General features: G+C 40.7%; 1 protein-coding gene and 1 long non-coding RNA gene across 6 annotated transcripts in view; one reads left to right on the top strand and one right to left on the bottom strand.

Annotated features, from left to right (window-relative positions):
* The window catches only part of nfyc (nuclear transcription factor Y, gamma), a 34,047-nt gene that overhangs the window by 173 nt on the left and 21,129 nt on the right, over positions 1 to 12,745 (top strand). For 3 of the 5 annotated variants that reach the window (XM_053491531.1, XM_053491533.1, XM_053491529.1), the window contains exon 1: positions 10,541 to 10,790. The exons of the other annotated variants lie outside the window; for them this stretch is intronic. The gene's annotated coding sequence lies outside the window, so the exon portion shown is untranslated. Of the gene's footprint in view, positions 1 to 10,540; positions 10,791 to 12,745 lie in introns of those variants that run through there. 5 annotated transcript variants of the gene reach the window in all.
* On the bottom strand, positions 8,404 to 9,761 carry LOC128518436 (uncharacterized). Its single transcript, XR_008357726.1, has 2 exons — positions 9,507 to 9,761; positions 8,404 to 8,762 (listed from the first exon to the last, which is right to left on the bottom strand). It is a non-coding gene; the product is annotated as an uncharacterized LOC128518436 (long non-coding RNA).

Below are 12,745 nucleotides of genomic sequence, written 5' to 3'. Positions count from 1 at the left end.
GTTTACATTTAAAGTCATGCGGGAGTGCTCGTCCAATGAACGTTCTCATCCAATGGACGATTGTTTTGGAGGATGAACACAGGCGCCATTTCCCTCCGCGCTCTCTGAGGCGCTTATTGGTGGCTAGTGGAAATGAGTGGAAGTGGCTAGAAACTGTGAAACACGCTCCGCCATGTTGGCTCTTCCTATCGTTAGCTTAACGTTGACGCGGCGGCTGGTTTGGAGCCGGAATGGCGTTAGTTTCCCAACTATCGGAGCTCTTAGAAACCTTGATTGGTGGAATCTAGTCCGAGGTTTGATTGGTCTGAAGGACAGATCCAAACGTAGTCTTTATTGGTTAGTATGCGTTTCGGCACTTTTACAAACATTTAGGAAAGTTGTGCAGAGGATTAGCGGCTCGTGCGCGCCCGTGTTAATGAGTACGGTGTATATTAGAGTAAGATTGCGGCCTGCCCATAATACCGAGCATTGTCTCCAAACTTTCCACTCAGTGTCCTTTCGCGCCAATTCACCGCGGTCCCCGTGTCTCACTGCACAAAGTTTTCACTCGGATTATTTGTACTGACCCACAAAGCGTCTGCTAGCTTGTTTTTATTCGGTCAGTTTTGTTAACGAAACGGTAAACCGTCGAGTAAACAAGCTTCGGTTTTACTGACAACTGTGAGAACAAATCCCTCAGCTCAGTATAACGGGAGAAACCTCGAATTCCTCAAATATTAAACATGATAAGTGAGGATTTTGTGGTAACTTCATCACTTCCCACAAAATACACGCCAGGTTTAGTTATTGGTCTTGAGTGTTAACTGAGCAAAAACAAGTCAGATTTTGTTTGCATAGATACACTATAGGGACAACAAGTATTTGGCTAAACCTGTTAACTATTGATTTCAGATGTTTTAATCAATCAGGCCCCTTATTCCTGATTCCCAGAGACATCTTGGATAGTGATGGGAAGTTTGAATCATTTTAGTGACTCGGTTCTTTGAATCTCCATCAAAATGAACGAATCTTTTTTTTAAATCATTTCGTTCTTTTGATCAGAAATAGAATAAAATGTAACATTTTCAATAAACAGACCTCTACTACATTTGGCTTTAGTTTCAGTAATGAAAGTATTACAATGCAGTTAAGTACATATTATAATAAACAGAATGAGTAGCTAATTTCTCATATCTTCTAGTCCGAGTCATTCGTACTTTTGAATCTATTGCACTGCATAGCAACTATGGGAGTCACGTGACAAAAGAGCAAACGACTCGGAGTAGAAGAATCATTGAGAAGAACCGCTCAATTCTGTTTCCTGTACATAACCTACTGAGGTTTTGCGATGATTTGCAAATGTGCGCCCAGTAGAAAATGAACGAATCACACTCCGAGGCTAGTCTTTCTTCTGAGTCAAGTTAAAGATTTGTTCAAAAATAACGAATCACCCATGAACACCACATCACTAATTTTGGACAATGCTATGTTTCCAACTTTGTGGCAACAGTTTGCAGAAAACCATTTTCTATTCCGACATGACTGTCCCCGGGTGCACAAAGCAAGACTTATAAAGACATGGTTTGATGAGTTACACAGTGTGTAAGAACTTGACTGGCCCTAACACAGAACTCTGGGCTCAAACCCATCGAGCACCTTTGAGGTGAACTAGCACTGGAGATTGCGAGGCAGGCCTTCTCGTCCAACCAACGTCAGTGCCTGACCTCATAAATGCTCTAAATGATGGGACATGAATTCCCACAGAAACACTACAAAATCTTGTGGAAAGGTGTTTTTTTTTTTTTTTTCAAGAAAGCTATGGAAGTTGTTATAGCTGCAAAACTCCATAGTAAAGTGTATGTAATTGCAGGTTTGGCCCAATACTTTTAACCATACAGTATAGATAGATTACATTATTAATCCCAATGGAAAATTGTATTGTTGCAGCAGCAACAAATTTATGGATTATACATCATACAAGCAACGAGGTGACAAGCATATGAAGAAGAAGTTTGGTATAATAATCTGAAAAATTATTATAAAGCAAATTAAAGTGCTTTATTGAGGTAAAAAAACAACTGTCAAATAACTAGAATATACTATTTCTATGTATAAGGTGACACTGTGGCCTGGTCGCATCTTTCCATATACACGTATATGCTGATTGTATGTACCAGACAAGGGGTAGTTCAGTGGCCAAGGTGTTGGACTACCGATCAGTGGGTCACAGGTTCAATCCCCTCGTCTGCCAGATGCCGTAAATGTATGTATAGGTGGAAACTTGAGTAACTGTATGTAGGGTTTACCAGCAGATTGTAATATTAATAGTAAAAAAAAAAGTACATGATCATATGATTAGGAATGGTAAGGTGTCGAGGCTTCCCATCTAATAGTTTCGCCAAAAGGTTAATTTCATGAAGCTTTATTCTCTGCTCATTGTACTGCCATCTAGTGGTCAAATCTTATATATCAAAAAGATGGTAACAGTGCAAGAAGAAAGAGGAAAAAGATTTTGTTTTTCTTATTCATATATTATCTAGGAAGTAAATGTAAAAAGTTTTTTGTGAAATGCAAAAAAAAAAGTTTTCTGAATCCTGATTTTTGAATTTAAGAACAAAAACCCCCAGTATCATGATTGTCAGGTGATTCCACCAAACGCAAGGCTTTGTTTGTCGTTGATTCCCTGGTGGTACAGTTACAACGTGTCTGAATAAAAACCTAAGAAAACTGGTAATAAGTAAGGCGAATGGTCCTCATTATGTGTAAATTGGTCTGTTTTTCATTAAGTCTTGTTTAAAGCATGAACATTTCTAAGAAGGTTTAAAAAGTTCTTTAGGCACCGGCGAGTTAGAAAAAAGCAATCACAAGTCTGTATATACATAAAAAAGGAGAAGCTAAGGGAAAAACAACATGACACAAAATACTGTTGAGAAAATCCAAGCTGTGGAGTCACACCGAATGAAAATCAGCCTGAATTCAACATTTTGAAATATTATGACTGTAATAACTATAATATGACCCGCCTAAGTCTTTTTGAAGCTCTTTTGCACTTATTTCGTACAAGGCTCAGAAAACATTAGGGAAGCTGTATTTTAAATAAAGAACTGTAATTAATAATCTAAGACAAGCCCCGCGAACTGTTTTTGACGTTATAATATATCGAGCGTGATTATTTTTAATGAGAATCTTTATCGTATGTTGGTGCCGTGCGGCGTGTTGTGGACGTTTTAGGGTCTCAGAGTGAAATGTTGACGAGTCAGAGTGAAACCTGGTATAAAGGGTGTAAAGACAGTAGGTGTTGCTAACACAGGAAGTGACCTTTCTCTTTCTCTGTGGTGGAAATGTGTTCAGTTCAATCTTATTTTATGTTAACCTAGCTAGCTACAAAGGGCGTTCGAGTCAAACCGGGACTCGTGAATTAAGACGTAAAAAAAAAAAGTTGACGTTTAAAGAAGACGTCAAGCATGGTACGGTAATGAGACTCTTACACCACTTATAGGAACTCTGCAGTAGGGAGTTACTGCTACGCCTGTACAGTCCTGACCTCGCTCCAAGACATTGTTGAGCCCGTTAAAGGAGTTCCTGGGAGGCCAGTGTTTCAGACGTGTGTCAGACATGCAGTCCGATCACAGCTCCAGAAAACTTTCTACCTTTTATGGAGTCCAAGCACTATTGAAACACCAGGATAAGTGCTTAAGTGTAATCGGGGATTAAATAGAGAAATAAAGTGAGTTTTTACTCTCATAATTGTGTTATCTGTCATTTTGCAGTCCCGGTTTGACTTGAACGCCTGGAATGTTTTAAGATGAGAGGTGTGTGGGTTAAACTGACAAGCCAAAGTTAGAGATCCTACTTCAAATTTTACAATTTTACATCCGAATAAGAGTAAAACAGTGCTGTATTGAACGACGTGTGGAACCGCATCCCAAGTCCTTCGTCTCCCAATAACAGCACCATCCTTATGTTTTTATTCCCGTTACGCCACTCACAGTTTAAAAACTATTATAATTTTATTCATTTGCCGTTCTTTTTTTTTTTAAGTAAAGGATAGGACTTAAATGTCATTCATCAATACTTATGCTGAATAAATTTGGCTCATGTCATGATTTCTGTTGTAACAGCTATAAACAGTCCTATAAACCCTGACCAGACCTTTCTTTTCTCTTTTCCTCTGTCTCCTAAAGACACATTCAGCTCGTCGTGTTCCTGGGCAATAAAAAAACACTCTAACCTGCAGATTTTTCACCACGTCAGGACACGGAGAGTTAGAGATTTCTTTAAGTAATGTTTCACACTGAAAAAACAAAAACACAGTTACGGAAATAATGATGGATTAGAAAAGATTAATATACAGTAAATCTTTACACTGGCACTAATGTCAAAGCCGTCTTATAAAAATATGAACCAATCAGAATTGAGTATTGAACCGTGCAGTGGTATAAAATACAGTATATCGTTATTGTGTTTTTTGTTTTTTTTATCCTTGCGTACAAAATACCAGACAAAATGTAATGTAAATGACCGGGTACACTAAGGGATTGAAACACTCGCGTGAGATGCTCGCTCTCATGTGTGATCTCTCTCTCTCTCTCTCTCTCTCTCTCTCTCACACACCATTATGACATGGTCTTCCTGCCATACAAGCTGTAGTGTATCAGGACAGATCGGGACATCTGCTGTTTAAACAGTGCAGGAGCGTTAAACGCATAATTGACAGAATGTTCATATACACAGTGTGAGTTAACACTCAGCTCTCAACACTCTCTCTCTCTCTCTCTCTCTCTCTCTCACTTCTTTCTCTCTCCCCCTTTCTCTCAAGATTCAAAGGTGCTTTATTGGCATGACAAATATTTACATTCGTATTGCCAAAGCTTAGAAATAAGTCACAAGAAAATAACAGTAAACAAAACAGCATAATATATAGAAGTAGTGTAATAAATAAATGTATATAAAATAAAAGTTTAGCAATTTAGGTAGTCAAAGATATAGTGACTCTTGTGAAAATTTCAAAAGAAATATATATCCATGCATTATAATAACAATAGTACTAATAACTCTCTCTCCACCCTCTCTTGCCGTTCTGTTTCTCTCCCTGCTCTCTCTCTCCATTTCACTTTCTTTTTTTTCTCGCCATTTTTATATATCTATCTCGCCTTTTCCCCACATTCTCTTTCTCTTCCTCTTTTCTCTCCTTTTCTTTCTTTCTCTCTCCCTCTATTTCTTTCTCCTTTTCTCTCTCTCTCTCTCCAGTCAGCATTCGGTCGTACCAGAAGAACCTAAAGGAGCAGTTCACCCTAAATGGCGGTTTATAAGATTACGGTTTATAGTGAACGCTGTATTCTGACCGTCGTGATTAAAATCGTAATAAAAGTCAGATATTTTCCTTTCGTTGGTGGTCTGTTTTTCCACATCCATCGCATTCGGCGGACGGCCTTATCCAGCTTTGAAAACTATAAATAAATACATCCTCATGCTGGTTCACTGGGTCAGGGACTAAGAGTACGATTAGTCTAAATACCCCCATGGGGGGCAAGTACAGTATGTAAAAACACAACAAGATATGTTTTTTTTAATAACAGGAAGCTAAATTAAGTTACTGAATTTTCCCTTCAGTTAACTGTTTTTTTTTCTTTCTTCCTGTTATTACCCACAATGCCGTTTTCCTTTATTACATCTCTTTTTTTTCTTTCTCTTTCTCTACTCAGTTTAAATAAATCGGCTTCAGATGCTTTATATCTTATCTTTTTTTTTATCAAGCTTATTATCTTTTAGATCTCTTGCTAGTTGAGACGAGTATCCGAATTAAACTCCTATTGTTCGTGTTAAATTCACTGGAACCGCGCTCGCGGCGTTGTCTTCTGACGTCAGAGCACCAGACAACTGCTAACTTGTGTCGGGAGCAACACACGCACACACACGCACACACACGCACACACACAGGACCTGCTCACATATTAGAGATTAGCACCAGAATCATTAAACACACATTTATGGAAATATAATAATGAGTTCTTCACGTGGGAGGTTTGTTTATACGGCTTTATAGCATTAGCGTTATATATATTGTGTGTGTAGTATGCTTTAGTTCTAAGGGTTAATTCTCCTGTGTGTTTATCTTTTTTTTTTTTTTTTCTTCTGAGAAGAATCCGAAACAGTGTTTCACTGTGCCTGTAACTACAGCCTTCCTAAACTTTTCATGGCAGCTGGCATCATCGCGTTTTTTTTTATGTACGTTTGGGAAACACTGAGTATATTTAACCTGTTCAGTCGGATTAAGTTGTAATCGTTTCCCAGTCTAAGTAATGTTTAATAAATATTTGTCATCGCGCACACACGGGTTGTAGTTTTTATGTATTTTTCACAGCCGTGGTTTATTAAACTGTAGAACAAGGTTGTATCAGTATAAAGGAAATCCAAGCCATGGAATCGTTGAAGCCTCTGCTTTATGTTCGTCTACCTGAAAGACTTCTCAGACACATGGGCACGACATGAAGAGGATATTTCACACGATATATATATATATACACACACACACGACTGTTATTACTGTTAGTGTTTGTGTCTGAGTTTCCGGGCAAGACGAAACACTTCACATCGATTCACACATGACTGAAAATATTTTCGGATGATAAACGCTCAATAGAGCGACGCCAGGTTCACGGTCGGGTAAAAGAATAACCGCGTATGTTTTGCAGCGCTACCTGTTAAAGCGCGTTGAAAAAGGTTTAGGTCATCTCGTCATGCTTTTTTTCCCTGCCAACATGCAGGACTGTTTAGATTAAGCAAGTTTGACCGTCTCAGCTTTTAATGCGCATTCTTACACACATCATTTACACGTAGCGTCTGGGAGATACGCTTCAGCGCAGAAGTGTAACGCGGCTCTTAAGCCTCAGAGTTTAAATGCGATGAAGTGTTTTTTTTTTTTTTTTTTGCAGTTAGCATCGTAGTCCTGCACCTCCAGGGTTGAGGGGTCTGAGTCCTCACTCCTGGGGTTTGTGTGCGTGGAGTTCTCTCAGTGCTTGGTGGGTTTCCTCTGGGTTCTCCGGTTTCATCCAACAGTCAGGCGAAGACGTGTGATGTAAGCTAATCGGCGTCTCCAGTGATAGTGAGCGTGTGCGCGAACATTTTGTGTTTTATTAATGTGTAATCGTTTATTACTTTGACTTTGTATATCATAAGTTATAAAAGTGCTAATATTTCTGCCTGGTGATGTGTTTTAGTCGTAAGACGTAAGTGGCTAAAATAAACACTGTTAGCTAGCATTGTACAGCATGGTTTTCCCACACACACAGACTACACCGAGGTATACCAACGGCCGCCAAAGTATACCCTCCCTTTAAAAAGAAAAAAATAAATAACTTGACAGTTCTTTCTCGCGCTCCTGTACCTGTTTATTCTGCTACTGCGAGTGCGACGTACTGAGAGACAGTAGAACCAGCGGATGCCAGCCGCCATAAAAAATTTAATAAGACGGATGTACCAACAATCAAACACGCTTTCTGCAAAGAAACAAAGTTTCTTATGGGATAATCTTTTAAAAAAAACAAAAACAGAAAGGTTAACCCATAAAACTTCTTGCAGCAACACAGCACTGGTCTAAAACAAATTAAATAAATAAATAAATAAAACTTGCTCATATGGACGCCCTGCCGGTGCGTCTTGATGGTTAAACTGTGCATTTACTTTTTCTGACACATAGAACCAAAATTATCATTACGTTTAAAATGTGTACACTTTACCGCTAGCAGAATACAGGAATGACATCACAAAAATGTAAAACTCACAAAACGCTTTTTGTGAAAAAAAATTATTATTATTGTTATTATTTTGGTCACAGAAACAACGTGAAAGAACCATGTAAGCGTGATCTTTTTGAAATTGTTTGCTATTTTTTTTTTGTCTATGTGACGTATTTTTACAAAAAAAATTTTTGTATAGTTGGCACTCTATAATGTGCAATCCTTGGTCTTTAAATATAATATATATTTATAAAATATTATCTATCTATCTATCTATCTATCTATCTATCTCTATATCTATATATATATATATATAAAACTTGTACATACAAGGAGTCAGCCAATAAAAGTTCTACACTTTTTTTTGTGATAAAACTTTTGTTTTAGTACTAAATTTATTGCTGATATTATGATGATAATATGGTAATATATTAATATTATATACATCATGCTATTTGGTATATATGTTTATAGGTGTGTGTGTGTGTGTGTGTGTGTGTGGATGTAAAAAAATGCTTGGGCTTTTAAAAGCTGTGTGTTCTGATAAACCGAGCCATTTTTCTACACTAGAAGATATTTTTTATTGCCTTATTCTTCACGCACAAGTTGACGTGGTGGGGGGTTAGTAAGTTGGATTTCTGTCATGTGAAATTGATAAAAATAGGAAACAAATTGAAATACTGTCTTAAAGGTCATACGTATTTATTGAAGTATATATATTTATATTTCACACTTTGTAGATGCGAACGCTGATATTATCGTTGTCCTCTTCTAATAACAGTTTAACGCGGCATATCGTATCGACAGAGAGAATAACTTCAATTTAAGAAATGTTGAAAAGGGAAACAGTATATATTTTATCAGGGTCTGGCTGGGTGTCTTGTGTCTGACTGAATTTTTGTCTCGGTGATCGTCGTCGTCTCCTCGTGCCGTAACGCACACTGGCGCCGATCAGGGGAAGATCATCCGGGTGACGCTTGTAGATCCGCAGGTTGTGAGACGGGTAGCGTGAGCTTAGAGCTGCAGCATCAAGGTGTGTTGCATCTTTAAACACACACACACACATACACTAAATGTCAGTCGTTGCCAGTGGTTGGTTCCACTGGGTTATTAGTAATAACAAAACTAATACTCTAATGTGTTAATCTGCCCCCCCCCCCCCCCCCCCCCCACACACACCCCTCTCACTGAACTACAGCGATAACCTTGAGGTCATTCCACCATTTCAGACATCCATAAAAAAAAACAAAAAAAATCTCCTCCATCTTCTCTTAGAAATGCCCCAGATCTCTCTTTCGCTCAGCTTGCTGTAATTTCTCCAATTTTTTTTTATATACGATACTAGTGCATGTCATGTTGTGACATTAAGAGTAGATTTCTGTGATGATCTTTAAAAAACAATTACAATTTTTTCCTTATAGTCCGAGCTCGTTCGAATCTCGTGAATCGATAACACACTCTCTGTTAAACAAGCAGGTTTTTAATACGGAACTGCACTTGAAATAACCTTTAATACACCAGATGTTCCGTCAATATTACGTCCATGACAGGATGGAAATAAACGCAGCGACAGTACAGGTTTCTTTTTCTTGCTGATCGTCATCTTGGACTTGTATCTATTTTAGGAAAGTGTGTGTGTAAGTGAGCGTGTGTGCATATTCCTGATTTTGTCAGCATATTTGTTCAGAGTTTCTTAAGGTGACCTCTAACCAGGCCGTGTTGTGGTTGTTGTTTTTTTATTTTTTTGGTTAGTTATTTATTTCCAGTCGGTGTGTTCTGATTATTTACCGAGCTTGTTCTGCGTATAATCTCGTGATGTTTAAACAGCATCACTGAGCCGCGTATTCTGGAGATCTTTTTAGCACACAGATGTCCTTGCCCGCCTGTGTGTGTGTGTGAGACGGCTTATCTGCCCCCGTGTGACATTCCACTTTAAATCATCCGGCGACGGCATGCGGCACCCGCTACCACACGTCTCTCAGCCAGTCGCCGGCCTCCGAGGCGATTCACGTCACCGCCCGGCCGGCCAGTGCGCGCCTCCCGGGGGCGGGCTCTAGAGACATTTTGTTTGACATTGTAAATAAGCGAGGCACAGTTGTTGGTGAGAAGCCAGTCGTTCGTTCCCTTCCAGCTCCGTCCAGCTCCGGCAGGGGAGACGAGATCAGCAGAGGAGACACAGAGACCCTCCTCCACCCTCACTCGCCTTGTCCGTTTTTTTTCTGTTTTTTTTTCTTTTCTTTTTTTCTTCACACTCCGTCCTTTTGTCTGTTGTTCTTTTATCGCTGTTCTCTCTCTGTCTCTTTTTTTTTTTTCCCTTCCCTGACCCCTACCCCACTTCTCAAGGTAACTTAAAGCAGGAAGTTGACTCTCTGTGAAAAGGGGTGGAGCAACAAAAAAAAAAAAGAGAGAGACGGAGGAAGGGGAGGGCGGGTTGGCGAGTGGAATTACACAGCCTGAGGACAGTCAGCTGAGCCAGTGGAGGAGAAAACAGGCTCCGTCGGATTCGGGGAGAGGAGAAGAATGGGGGCGGGATCCGGCAGAGAGGCGGGCCTTAAGTATCACGTAGCAGGCTAGATTGCTTACTTTCAAGTGTTAAAGGGAAAGCAGACAGGAGATTTATTTTTTTTCCCCCTCTCCTCGTCCAGCACTTGCTCTACACACATCTCTCTCTCTCTCTCTCTCTCTCTCTCGTCTCTCACTTTCTCTGCTGTTTTCTCTCTGACTGACTTCACACTGAAACAGGGGTCAACTGAAAGACAAACAGGAGCGTGGACAGGCACAGACGAGGCTCTTAGACGAGTCAGTCAGAGGAGAGGAATGGAAGGGGGCTGTATATTTAGGAAAGAGGGGGTAGGAGTTGATGAGGGGGGTCGGAAAGAGGGGGGTCGTTGCTTCCCTCTCAGCTCCGGGATCAGCGCGCGATCCTGTTCGTCCGTTCGTCTGCCCGTCCGCCTGCCTGCTTTCCTGCCCCGCACACAGTCTTTGTTTGCTCCTGAGAGTTTTTCCCCTCAGCCTCTGAAAGAGACACTGATCCTCTTCTTCCAGTCCGCAGTGCACTATGAAGGGCACGAGGTAAGTTTGACATCTGTGTTTGGGCAGCAATTCCACAAACAGACCTGTGTTTGGTGTTTTTTTTTTTTTTTTTTTCCTCCGCTACTTTCACTCTGTCCATCTGAAGTGGGATGTCCTCTGTTCTATGTTCTGTGTCCTCCACAATGCTTCTTCTTGCTCTCTTCCTTCGGTTTTCATTTAAATTTAGTTTTTTTAAAAGAACATGACGAAGTAAACAGTGTGACTGAGGTTTTTTTTTTAAATTTTTTATACTAATGTTATCATCATATCAGAATTCTGCAGTTTCAAATGTCTTAACAGAGTCAGCAGAAATGTCTCGTGTGTGTGTGTGTTGTGTCCCGCACAAAAGTCCTGCTTCACCTTCAAGGCCCAGTCCTTACCGGCTTTGTTTACACTTTACTGACAGTGATGTAGAGCAGAAGGGCAAACACGGCTGGTAGCGTCCAGGGGACAGCAAACGTGAGACGGTCCCACTATTGTGGTTGACGAAAGCGACTTGTCTTTTTTTGTTTCTACATCTTCACCGGGGCAGGGTAGGGGTACGTCCCCTGCCCCCCCGCCCCCTCCATTTTTTTTTTGTTTGTTTGTTTTAATGCACACTTAAACGAATCTGAGTTCCATTCCCATTTCTGTTCTGCTTCTAATTGAAAGTTTCCACTTTCGTACCTCGAATAGTAGTCCTGCCTGATGAGAGGGAAGGAGGAGTGTGTATGCTGGGGGGGAGGGGGGGGGGATTTGAGGGATCTAAAAATAGCTTCAACTCACTGCCAGATCCCACTGCGATTAGTTGTTTGCATGAGATTTGAATATCATTTAAGCCTCTCGCCGGTCCGCTGCCGATACGAAAGAAAAAAAAAAGAAAAGAAAAAGAAAAAACAAAACGATCGAGAAGCACGAGCAACAAATCCCATCTGTACGTCCGTCCGTCCGTCCGTGTAAAGGCGATCTCTTCCACACGTGTTAACTCTAGTCAGCGGTCTTTCTCTCTTTTTTCATTTATTTATTTAAAAAAAAAAAAAAAAAAGCAGCCAGGAGCTAGCGGTTGATTTTATTTCTGTTATTGTTGTTATTATTATTATTATTATAAACCCCCCCCCCCCCAAGCTCGTCATTCCCTCCTGTGCTAGCAGCGGCCTGTTGGCGTATGAAGGTCACAAGAATGTGAGAGCGGCTCGCACAGTCGCTCAGTCAGCTGCGAGAGCGTGAGAGACCGAGAGGACAGTGCATGCCTCACACGAGAGAGAGAGAGAGAGAGAGAGAGAGAGGCTCTTTCAGCATCAGCTTGCTCTCTAGAGACACCGGCACGCAAAAATGTCCTCGGGTTTAACACGGGGTCAGCAAGAGCCATGAGCAGGAGCCTCTGCTACCGTATCTCCCTTTTATTTTTATTTTTTTTATCCTTTCTCTCTCTCGCTCTCTCTCTTTCTATTGAATGACCTTGAGAGATCAGTAACAGCTTCCCGGAGTTGGTGCGAGGCTGAGACGAGGAACAGCGAGCTATATAGGCGGGCCGTGATTACTCATAGGTCATATGCCGCAGCTACAGCATGCGTCCGGTCTATGAGATCCCGTCCCCGTGTCCCCTGCGATCAAAAACAAGCACAAGGTTATTCGTTTCGGTTAATTTGTAATGCATCGCAGCGCGTTGCTCAGCGCTTTGTTTCGTTGCAGTAGATGATTAACCAGTAACCGCGGCAGCTTTTTTTTTCCCTTTTTTTTCTCTCTCCCTTGACCGTCCTCGGTGTGAGAATGTCACAGAAGTTAACGAGTCCTGAATATCACTCGACCAGTGTGTTTTAATATCCTTGAAATGACCTTCTTGAAATATTGTTGTTGTTATTATTATTGTTGCGCTCCAAATAAAATTGTGAGAAAGCATCAGTAGCAACCTGTTTACTTTCGGGACGCTCTGCACACCGAGCGCTTCGCACCGTCGAGGACGACACAGGACGTTT

This window comes from Clarias gariepinus, chromosome 3 (assembly GCF_024256425.1).
Source record: "Clarias gariepinus isolate MV-2021 ecotype Netherlands chromosome 3, CGAR_prim_01v2, whole genome shotgun sequence".
NCBI lineage: Eukaryota > Metazoa > Chordata > Actinopteri > Siluriformes > Clariidae > Clarias > Clarias gariepinus.
The sequence above is the reverse complement of the archived record's forward strand: the minus strand, read 5'-3'. Positions and strand labels throughout refer to the sequence as shown.